A 10,078-nucleotide genomic window follows, 5' to 3' on the forward strand; every position below is an offset into this window, starting at 1 on the left:
GAAAGAGCGTGAGAGAGGGTAAGTGAGTTAGAGACAAGTGATGGAGAGTAAGTGAGTTAGAGACAGAGTGAGAGAGAGTAAGTGAGTTAGAGACAGAGTGAGAGAGAGTAAGTGAGTTAGAGTCAAGAGTGAGAGAGAATGAGTTAGAGACAGAGTGAGAGAGAGTACGTGAGTTAGAGACAAGTGAGAGAGAGTAAGCGAGTTAGAGACAGTGAGAGAGCCTCAGTGAGTTAGAGACAGAGTGAGAGAGAGTAAGCGAGTTAGAGACAGTGAGAGAGCCTCAGTGAGTTAGAGACAGAGTGAGAGAGAGAAAGTGCTTTTCTTGATTTTTTGGGAGGGAGGGGAAGAGAGAAAAAGTGAGTACGCGTGACAGTGACAAAGAAAGGGAGAGAAAGAGAGGGAGGGAAGGWGTGAGAGAGAAAGAGAGGGAGACTGAATGCGTGTGAGGGAGTGAGAGAGRGTAAGTGAGAGAGAGAAAGTGTTGTTTTGGGAGAGAGGGGTGTTGGAGATCAGGTGAGGGGATTAATGAAGATGCTAAACCAAGAGATACTCCTCAACACATCCATGCAGCAAAATCTCATGAAACTAATGACCAAATCATCTGGACGGTGCTAACCCAGCCAGTAACCCTCTCCATCAGATTATCCAGTGTGTTTGTAGTCAATGCAGTAGTGATGCAGTAGTCCMAGGTTTCCACTGTGGAGAATGTCAATTAAACTCTTCATTGTTGAGGAAGAGCTTGTAAGTAAGCATTTCACTGTAGCGATGGTTTACACCTGTTGTTGTTTTTCTACAGGACTTCACAAACAACACAACACAAAAACAAAATGCCCACTATACAAGAGATCAACATACTCTATGTTTTCCAAAGTCTATCAAATATATCCAGTTTTTGATTAACTTTATAATATATCAAATCTAAAGGGACGTAACTAGTTCAGTCCTCCAGTTTGTTACTGAGGGTGAATATGAGGTTGTCCAATTGATGGCTATACATTCTTTGCAGCAGCAGCAATTAGACTTAGATAACAAAACTTTCTCTGATATTGATCACCAATATTTACATTTCCCAACAGACATACGTGTGGAGATGGATGGATATACATTCCTAGACACAATGAAATGATAGCACAGACAGTATCCCAACATGGTGTCAGTTTATCACAGGACAGCAGCATATGTAATAGGGTTCCTTTGTGCTTTAGCATCTCCAACAGAGATGTGACATGTCTGGGTGCATTACATGCATGCTGGCCGTCCTATGAATKATCTYAAATTGCAGTCGTTTATGTCTYATGTTGTAGGAGCAGGTATGAGCATTTTCACATGTCTGTGACCTATGTTTCTCCTCAATTTCTTCCGTTAGATCGGTTTCCTATTTTTTTAACTATTAGGTTCTAGACCATCAGGTAGAGTGTCAATCAACCCTTGGCATATCTTGGCAATCAACTTTTTGGCGTAGCAGCTTCATCCAGTATTTTTTCTTTGCTAGATGCTTAAGGTAGTCCAGATCCTGTGGAAGTGGTTGACAACGATTTCTAAATTGTAAGAATTTAAGGAAATCGGCGATGGATAATCCAAAGATTTCTTGTAATTGATTGAATGACAGTAGTGATCCATCATAGCAGACATGTTCAAAATGAATTGGCAACAAAACGCACAGCAACACGTAAACAAGTTGTGACCGGAAATCATTAACTTTTGTTTTAATGTTTCTATGCGAAAAGCCTATACCTTAGCAATGATTTTATAATCCACATTCAAGAGTGAAACTGAGCAGTAGAATCCGCATGACAATGGATCCTTATCTTTCTTTTTAAKTAGGGTGATTTTAGTCAAACATAGTGACGAGGGAAGTTCATTTCTCTAGAGCTACTGTGAGCATAAGTAACATAGGCTTTAGTAATTTGGGATGAAAGTGTCATTAAAATTACACTGGGAATACATTACCAGCAGATTTAATCTTTTATAGATTATTATTGACCTCTAACAGTTCACCTTAATGATATCCATATACATTTTGTCTGCCTTCAGAAAGTATTCATACCCCTTGACTTTTTCCACATTTTGTTACGTTACAGCCTTATTCTAAAATGTATTAAATTGTTCCCCCCCCTCATCAATCTACACACAATACCCCAAAGCAGAAACAGGCTTTTAGAAATGTTTGCAAATGTATTACAAATAAAAAAACTGAAATATCACTTTTACATACGTATTCAAACCCTGTACTCAGTACTTTGTTGAAGCGCCTTTGGCAGCGATTACAGGCTTGAATCTTCTTGGGTATGACGCTACAAGCTTGGCACACCTGTATTTGTGGAGTTTCTCCCATTCCTCTCAAGCTCTGTCATGTTGGATAGGGAGTGTCGCTGCACAGCTATTTTCAGGTCTCTCCAGAGATGTTCGATCAGGTTCAAATTTTTGCTCTGACATGCACTGTAAAGTGTGGGACTTTATAAAGACAGGTRTGTGCCTTTCCAAATCATGTCCAATCAATAMAATTTTCCACAGTTGGACTCCAATCAAGTTGTAGTAAAATCTCAAGTATGATCAATGGAAACAGGATGCACCTTAGGTCAAATTCGAGTCTCGTAGCAAAGGGTCTGAATACTTATGTAAATATGGTATTTCTGTTTTAAATTTGAAATACATTTGCAAACGTTTCTAAAAAACATTTTTTGCTTTGTCATTATGGGTAATTGTGTGTAGATTGATGACAATTTGTATTTATTTAATCCATTTTAGAATAAGGCTGTAACGTAACAAAATGTGTAAAAATTCAAGGGGTCTGTATRCTTYCCGAATGCACTGTATTTCACATTTTGTTGTGTTACAGCCTGAATTAAAAATGTACTGATATAGTTTTTTGAAAATAAAATACAAAAATATACAATTTACATAAGTTTTCACCCCCTTATCAATACATGTTAGAATCACCTTCTTAGAGACTCACCTTTCTGGCTAAGTCTCTAAGAGCTTTGTACACCTGGATTGCACAATATTTGCACATAATTTTAAAACATATTCTTCAAGCTCTGTCAAGTTGTTTGTTGATCATTGCTAGACAGCCATTTTCATGTCTTGCCATAGATTTTCAAGCCAATTTAAGTCAAATCTGTAAATAGACCACTCAAGAACATTCAATGTTGATTTGGTAAGCAACTCCAATATATATTTGGCTTTGWTTTAGATGATTTATCTGCTGAAAGGTACATTTGTCTTTCAGTGTCTGTAGAAAAGCAGACTGAAGCAGGTTTTTCTCTAGGATTTTGCCTGTGCTCAGTTTCTTTTTATCCTAAAAAAACTCACTTGTCCTTGGCAATCTTGGCAATGACAAGCATACCCATAACTTGATGCAGCTACCACCATGCTTGAAAATATGAAGAGCGGTACTTAGTTGTGTCGTGTTGGATTTTCCCCATAACGCTTTGTATTCAGGACATGAAGTAAATTTCATGCCACATTTTTTGCAGTTTTACTTTAGAGCCTTATTGMAAACCGTATGCATATTTTCTGTACAGGCTTCTTCTTTTCACTCTGTCATTTAGATTAGTATTGTGGAGTAACTACAATGTTGTTGATCAAGCCTCAGTTCACATCACAGCCATTAAAATCTGTAACTGTTTTAAAGTCACCATTGGCCTCATGGTGAAATCCCTGAGCGCTTTCMTTCCTCTCCGGCAACTGAGATAGGAAGGATGCCTGTATCTTTGTAGTGACTGGGTGTATTAATACACAATACAAAATGTAATTAATAACCATCCTCAAAGGAATATTCAATGTCTGCGTTTTAAAAATGTCTACCCATCTACGAATAGGGGCCCTTCTTATTGAAGCATTGGAAAACCTCCCTGGTCTTTGTCGTTGAATATGTGTTTGAAATTCACTCCTCGACTGAGGGACCTTACAGATAATTGCATGTGTGGAATACAAAGATGAGGTAGTCATTCAAAAATTATGTTAAACACTAGTCCATGCAAATGATTGTGACTTGTTAATTGCAAATTGAACTGAGCTTATTTAGGCACAGGGCGCAGCAGGTGTTTATTTGGAAAGGACCACAGGAGGAGGCAGGTAGATGGGTCCAGGAGCAGGCAGAAGGCCATACGCAGGGGCTCCAAAAAGGCAACAGTACAGTCAGGGAAAGGCTAATAACGTAGTCCGGGAGATCAGGCAAGAGGTTAATGACAGGAAATCCGATAGGCAAAGGTACAGGCAGAGAATAGGCAAACAGGCGTCGTTAGTGAGGATAGCCAAAACTACGATACACGGGAGGACTAATACGGGAAATAACAGAGGTCCGAATAGAAATATGTATCAAAACAAACAATACCTCACAATGATGGTGTGCAAAGAACTTAACTAAATAGTGTATGTAAATTACATACAGGTGTGTGAATAGGTGATCAGAATTTAGGTGATTGGGTTCTGGAGAGTGAGCTGCGTTCATGGGATCTGTGTGTTTGAGAGTGTGAGCTGGAAAGTGGGCTGCAAAGTGAGCTGCGTTCAGGGGATCTACGTGTTTGAGAGTGTGAGTTGAAAGCAGAAGTTACAGTACCCCCCCCCCCACCCCCCCCCCCCCCCCACGGGCGGCTCTTGAAGGCCTAGGAACCTGAGCAGGGGGCCTACCACGGGGACGTGGAGCTGGGCGGTCAGGACGGTTACGGTGGAAAGACAGGATCATGGCTGGGTCAAGGATGTCCTGGGCGGGGACCCAGGACCGTTCTTCAGGTCCTTACTCCTCCCAATCCACCAGGTAGTGGATGCGACCACCCAGGCACTTGGAGTCAAGGAGGGATTGGACGGCATAAGCCAGTGCACCGCCGATGTCAAACGGAGGGGGTGCCCTGAGGTGCGCCACTGAAAGATGGAGAGGGCTGTACCTCAGGCTTGAAAAGGGACACATGGAAGGATGAGGAGATCTGGTAATGGCGGGGCAACTGGAGACGGTAGGTGACAGGATTGATGCGGTGTGTTATTTTGAAGGGACCAATGAACCGGGGACAGAACTTTTTGCAGGGATCACGAAGCCGGATGTCCCGGGTAGAGAGCCACACACGTTACCCAGGGTGGAAGAGTGGAGCAGGTCGGCGACGCCGGTCAGCGAACCGTATCTGGGAGAGGTAAGATTGGAGGTGCCGATGTGCGGTCTCCCAAACCTGTTCACTACGTATCGAAACCACTCAGATGACATGCACAGTTCCAGGCTCTGTCTCCCATTGGAACACGGGGGGTTGGTATCCGAGGACACACTGAAAAGGAATGAGATGGAGTGAGTAATGCACCAGGGAGTTCTGTGCGTATTCAGCCCAGGCTAGATAGCGACTCCACTCGTGTGGTTGGTGGGGTGCAGTGTTGGCAAAGGTACTTCCCTATTTCCTGATTCAGGCGTTCCGTCTGCCTGTTGGWTTGGGGATGGTATCYGGAGGATAGGCTGATGGACACCCCCGTCGGKCGTAGAAGGCTCGCCACACCCTGGAGAYGTCTTCCGGGATCCATACAGACGGAACACCTGTTGGAACAKGCACTCGGCCATTTCCATGGCATTAGGTAAATGCGGAAGGGGGATGAGTCRGCACATCTTGGAGAACCGGCACACTACATCTAAAATAGTAGTGAAGSCCGAAGAGTCTGGCAGATCAGTGAGGAAATCCATGGCACTGTGGGACCATGGTCTGTGTGGTGTAGGTAAAGGCTCRAGTTCACCTGTAAGTAGTTGGMGAGGGCTCTTAGCCCATGCACAGACGGGACAAGAAATAACGTAATCTTGTAAGTCTGCTGTTAGGGATGACAACCAGAACTTGCGTGTCAGTAGCTCTGTGGTCCGGGTGATCCCGGGATGGCCAGAACTCAGTGAGGTATGGCGCCACTGCATTAGTTGGGGTCTGACGGACGCCGGAACATAGGTCTTGCCTGCAGGGGTGTCGGAGGTGCTGGGTCGGGACATAGGCCATCTTGGACGGCTGATTGGATTTCCCACTGTACGTGTCCCACGACACGAGACGGAGGCAGGATTGGCTTGGGTTAGAGGAAGGGGAGTCAAATAAATGGGATAAGGAATCAGCCATCACATTTTTCTTGCCWGGCAGATAGGTGATGGTGAAGTTGAAGCGTGTGAAGAAGTGTGCACAGCGAGCCTATCTGGGCTTGAGCCTCTTAGCACTTCTTAAGTACTCCAAATTGCGGTGGTCGGTAAGGACAAGGAATGGGTGATGTTCTCCCTCTAACCAGTGCCACCACTCTTCAATAGCCAGCTTAATGGCGAGGCGCTCTCGGTTCCTGACATCATAGTTCCCCTCAGCGGGTGACAGTTTCTTGGAAAAGAAGCCACATGGGTGTAATTTGGGAGGTGTCCCTACCCGCTGAGAGAGAACCRCTCCTACACCGACCTCGGATGCATCAACCTCCAGRACAAAAKGAAGGGTAGGATCTGGCTGCCTAAGGATGGGTGCAAAGGTGACGAGTTGTTTCAAGGTCTCGAAAGCAGTAAGGGCGGTGCCAGTCCATTTGATGRTACAGGTTTTTTGACTGGTGAGAGCTGAGAGAGGAGAGGTTGTGCTGCTGAAGTTTTGGATGAACCGGCGGYAGTAGTTGGAAAGTCCTAGGAAACGCYGTAGTTCCTTTACGGTGGTAGTTTTGGGCCAGWTAAGCAYGGCCGTGACTTTGCCTTTGTCCATGTTGACCCCTCCTGGTGTCAACACGAAACATAGGAAAGTTACCATAGTAACGTGAAAGGCACTCTTCTCAGCCTTGACATAAAGATGGTGGTACTGTAGCCGTTGGAGGAACTATCGCACATGTTGTACGTGCTCTGCAATGGAATGAGAGTAGATCAAGATATCGTCAACGTACAGTACACGATGAGGAACTGGTTGATCATGTCCTGGAAAACTTCATTCATGAAGGACTGGAAGACTGCAGGAGCATTGGTGAGACCGTAGGGCATAACCAGGTAGTCGTAGTGACCCCTAGCAGTGATGAACGCAGTCTTCCACTCATCCCCACATCTGATATGGACCAGGTTGTATGCACTATGTAGGTCCAGTTTAGAGTAGATGGTAGCCTGTCCAACTTGTTCTAGTGCGGCTGCAATCAGAGGGAGGCGATTCTTGATGGTAAGGTCATTGAGGGGTCGGTAATCTATGCAGGGACGGAGACTACCATCCTTTTTCACAAAGAAGAAACTGGATGCAGCCGGAGACGTGGATGGACCAATGAATCCCAAGTTGAGGGCCTCTTCTATATACTGTAGGTGTCCATAGCCTCATTCTCTCGGATGGACAAGGGATAGATCTGACCCTTAAGAGGCGATGCCCCAGGAAGGAGGTAGATCATGCAGTCCTCCGGGCGATGAGGGGCAGAATGGACGCCTTTTTCTTGCTGAAGACACTCTGGAACTGGGCATATACAGGTGGGATGTGGGTTGGAATGGCAGACTCCGATTCTTCTATAGAGGTGGCTCAACAGGGTGGATTGAAGCAGTTCTCAAAACAGGCGGGAGACCATCACAGCAGTTCCCCTTGTCGCTTGGAGATGGCAGGGTCATGAAGGCTTAGCCAGGGGTGACCGAGGATGAGGGTTTCTTTAGGCAAAGACAATACCATTAACTGAATGACCTCAGAGTGAAGGAGGCCAATCTGAAGGGTGATACTGTCGGTCATTGGAGTCACAAGACCAGTTCCGAGAGGATATCCGTCCATTAATCCTAAAGGGAGGATTAACAGGGATTAGTTTGAGTCTTAACTGTTGTGCCAATTGTCCGTCAATAAAATGACCTGCGGCACCCAAGTCCACTAGTCCCTCCACAAACTGAGTGATCCCATTACCAGAAAGAAGAGCCGGGACAAAAAACTGCTTTTTGGCAATATTCAAAAACGTAGCGATGCCTACCTGGGCGAAAGTGGAGGGGTTGTGGTCATCCCTTCATGTGGGGCGAATCGGACAGCTATTGAGTAGGTGGTTACTCTCTCCACAATAGAGACACAGKTTTTCACGTAACCTCCGATGTCTCTYGGCAGGCGTGAGACGCAGCCGAGTTGCTTGGGTTCGGGGCTATTAGACCRTGGTGGACGAGAGATGGGCGTGGAAGACTCGTAGGCATTGGGCGACTATATAGGTCTGCGGTCCACCAGTAGGTTGCCAATGGATATGGACATCCGGATGTATTGGTTTAGGTCAGTTAAATCTCCTCTGCTGATTTAGACCCCTCCGGTAGACTGTAAGGAGCGCTGGTTCACTCCATCCACTGCTGGCAGCCATGGTGCGGAACTCAAGGGCATACTCAGTGGTGGAGCGACGGCCCTGTAACATAACAGGTCCCCGGTGTGACGACCTGAACASCTCCTTGAAGAGGGAGTGGAAACGTCATTCAGAGGAAAGATCAGAACTTTGAGCGGCCCGAATCCATAGCTTTGCCTGTGAGTAGGGAGTTGACGAAGTCCACCCTGTCTTTGTCAGAGGTGAAGTCAGCGGGGTGCTGGTCTATGTACAGGTTACATTGCATGAGAAATCCTTGACATTTCCCTGGGGAGCCGTCATATTTATTAGGCACGGATATGGCGGGGGGGGGGGAGATCAACGTGAGGAGGTTGTGGCAGCTGATAAGGAATGGACCGGCGAAGGAGGTCACAGAGTTCATTGATTCATTCCTCCTGTCGGGTTAGACGTAGCTGCAGCTCCGCTGAATCCCTCTGGCATTTCTTTGGTGAGGTATTCTATAATAAATACGATTGGAGACAGAGAGCTGGTTTCAAGCGCAGCAGGTGTTTATTTGTGAAGACCACAGGAGGAGGCAGGTAGCTGGGTCCAGGGGCAGGCAGAAGGTCATACACAGGGGGTCCAAAAAGGCAACAGTACAGGCAGGGAAAAGGCTAATAACGTCGTCCGGGACATCAGGCAAGAGGTTGATGACAGGAAATCCGATAGGCAAAAGTAAAGTCAGGGAATAGGCAAAAAGGCGTCGTTAGTGAAGATAGCCAAAACTACGATACACGGGAGGACTAATATGGGAAAAAAACTAAGCTCTGAATAAAAATATGTATCAAAACAAACAATACCTCACAATGATGGGGTGCAAAGAACTTAACTAAATAGTGTGTGTAAATGACATACAGGGGGGTGAATAGATGATCAGAATTCAGGTAATTGGGATCTGGAGAGTGAGCTGCGTTCAGGGGATCTATGTGTTTGAGAGTGTGAGCTGGAAAGTGAGATGCATTTAGGGGATCTACATGTTTGAGAGTGTGAGYTGGAAGCAGACGTCACAGCTTCATGCTACAGCCCAGAATAGACCACTGAGCTAGAGGAAGCTAGAGGGAAGAGGGGTATACAAAAATGTAKAAWMWWTTTYTTTTTCWGAGAAAATTATATCAAACCAGAGATAATATAAAGCATCAGTTTACAAACAAGCATAATTTAATAAATGTATAAACAGTCAGTTTAAGTAAATAAACACACACACACAGCATTTAGTAATACCGTTTTTTTCTGATTGCTTATGCACTATCTTTGAAACTATAGGCTATTTTTGCAAAACTCTACACACTAACCACAAAACCATACACCAAACCAGCAAAACATTATACATCTCTTGCAAAAGCAAACAATTCTTGCAAAAGTCTTCAAACTCTTAAAAAATATATAAAAAAATTGCGTCAGTACAGTACAAACAAACCATCATTTGAATAAGCACACGAAGCACCAACTACGCACGGATAGTATAAATGAAAAACACTTGTGGCTTTTKCTTTTTCTGTGTGCAGGGCACAGCAGTTTGCAATAAAGTTGTCATACATGTATTGAACACACATACACACAGGTATCCAAATGTGTAAAGTATGGATGTGTATTCTGAACATAACACACTATCAATACAAATAAAAATATTTTTTTTCTCTCTCAAAATGTTCTAACACTCCTCAAACAACAAAAGTGCAGTAGAAGAATAAGACTTCATCCACATCACATGCGATGTTGTCTTGAGCTAGGCAGCGTGGAAAGTATTGCCCGGAGGGCCGTATCCAGGCCTGGCATCACCCCTGATCGATGTCTCCACAACCCTCCTCCRTTGCCTGTA

The sequence above is a fragment of the Salvelinus sp. IW2-2015 genome, linkage group LG1, assembly GCF_002910315.2.
Source record: "Salvelinus sp. IW2-2015 linkage group LG1, ASM291031v2, whole genome shotgun sequence".
In the NCBI taxonomy this organism is placed as follows: domain Eukaryota; kingdom Metazoa; phylum Chordata; class Actinopteri; order Salmoniformes; family Salmonidae; genus Salvelinus; species Salvelinus sp. IW2-2015.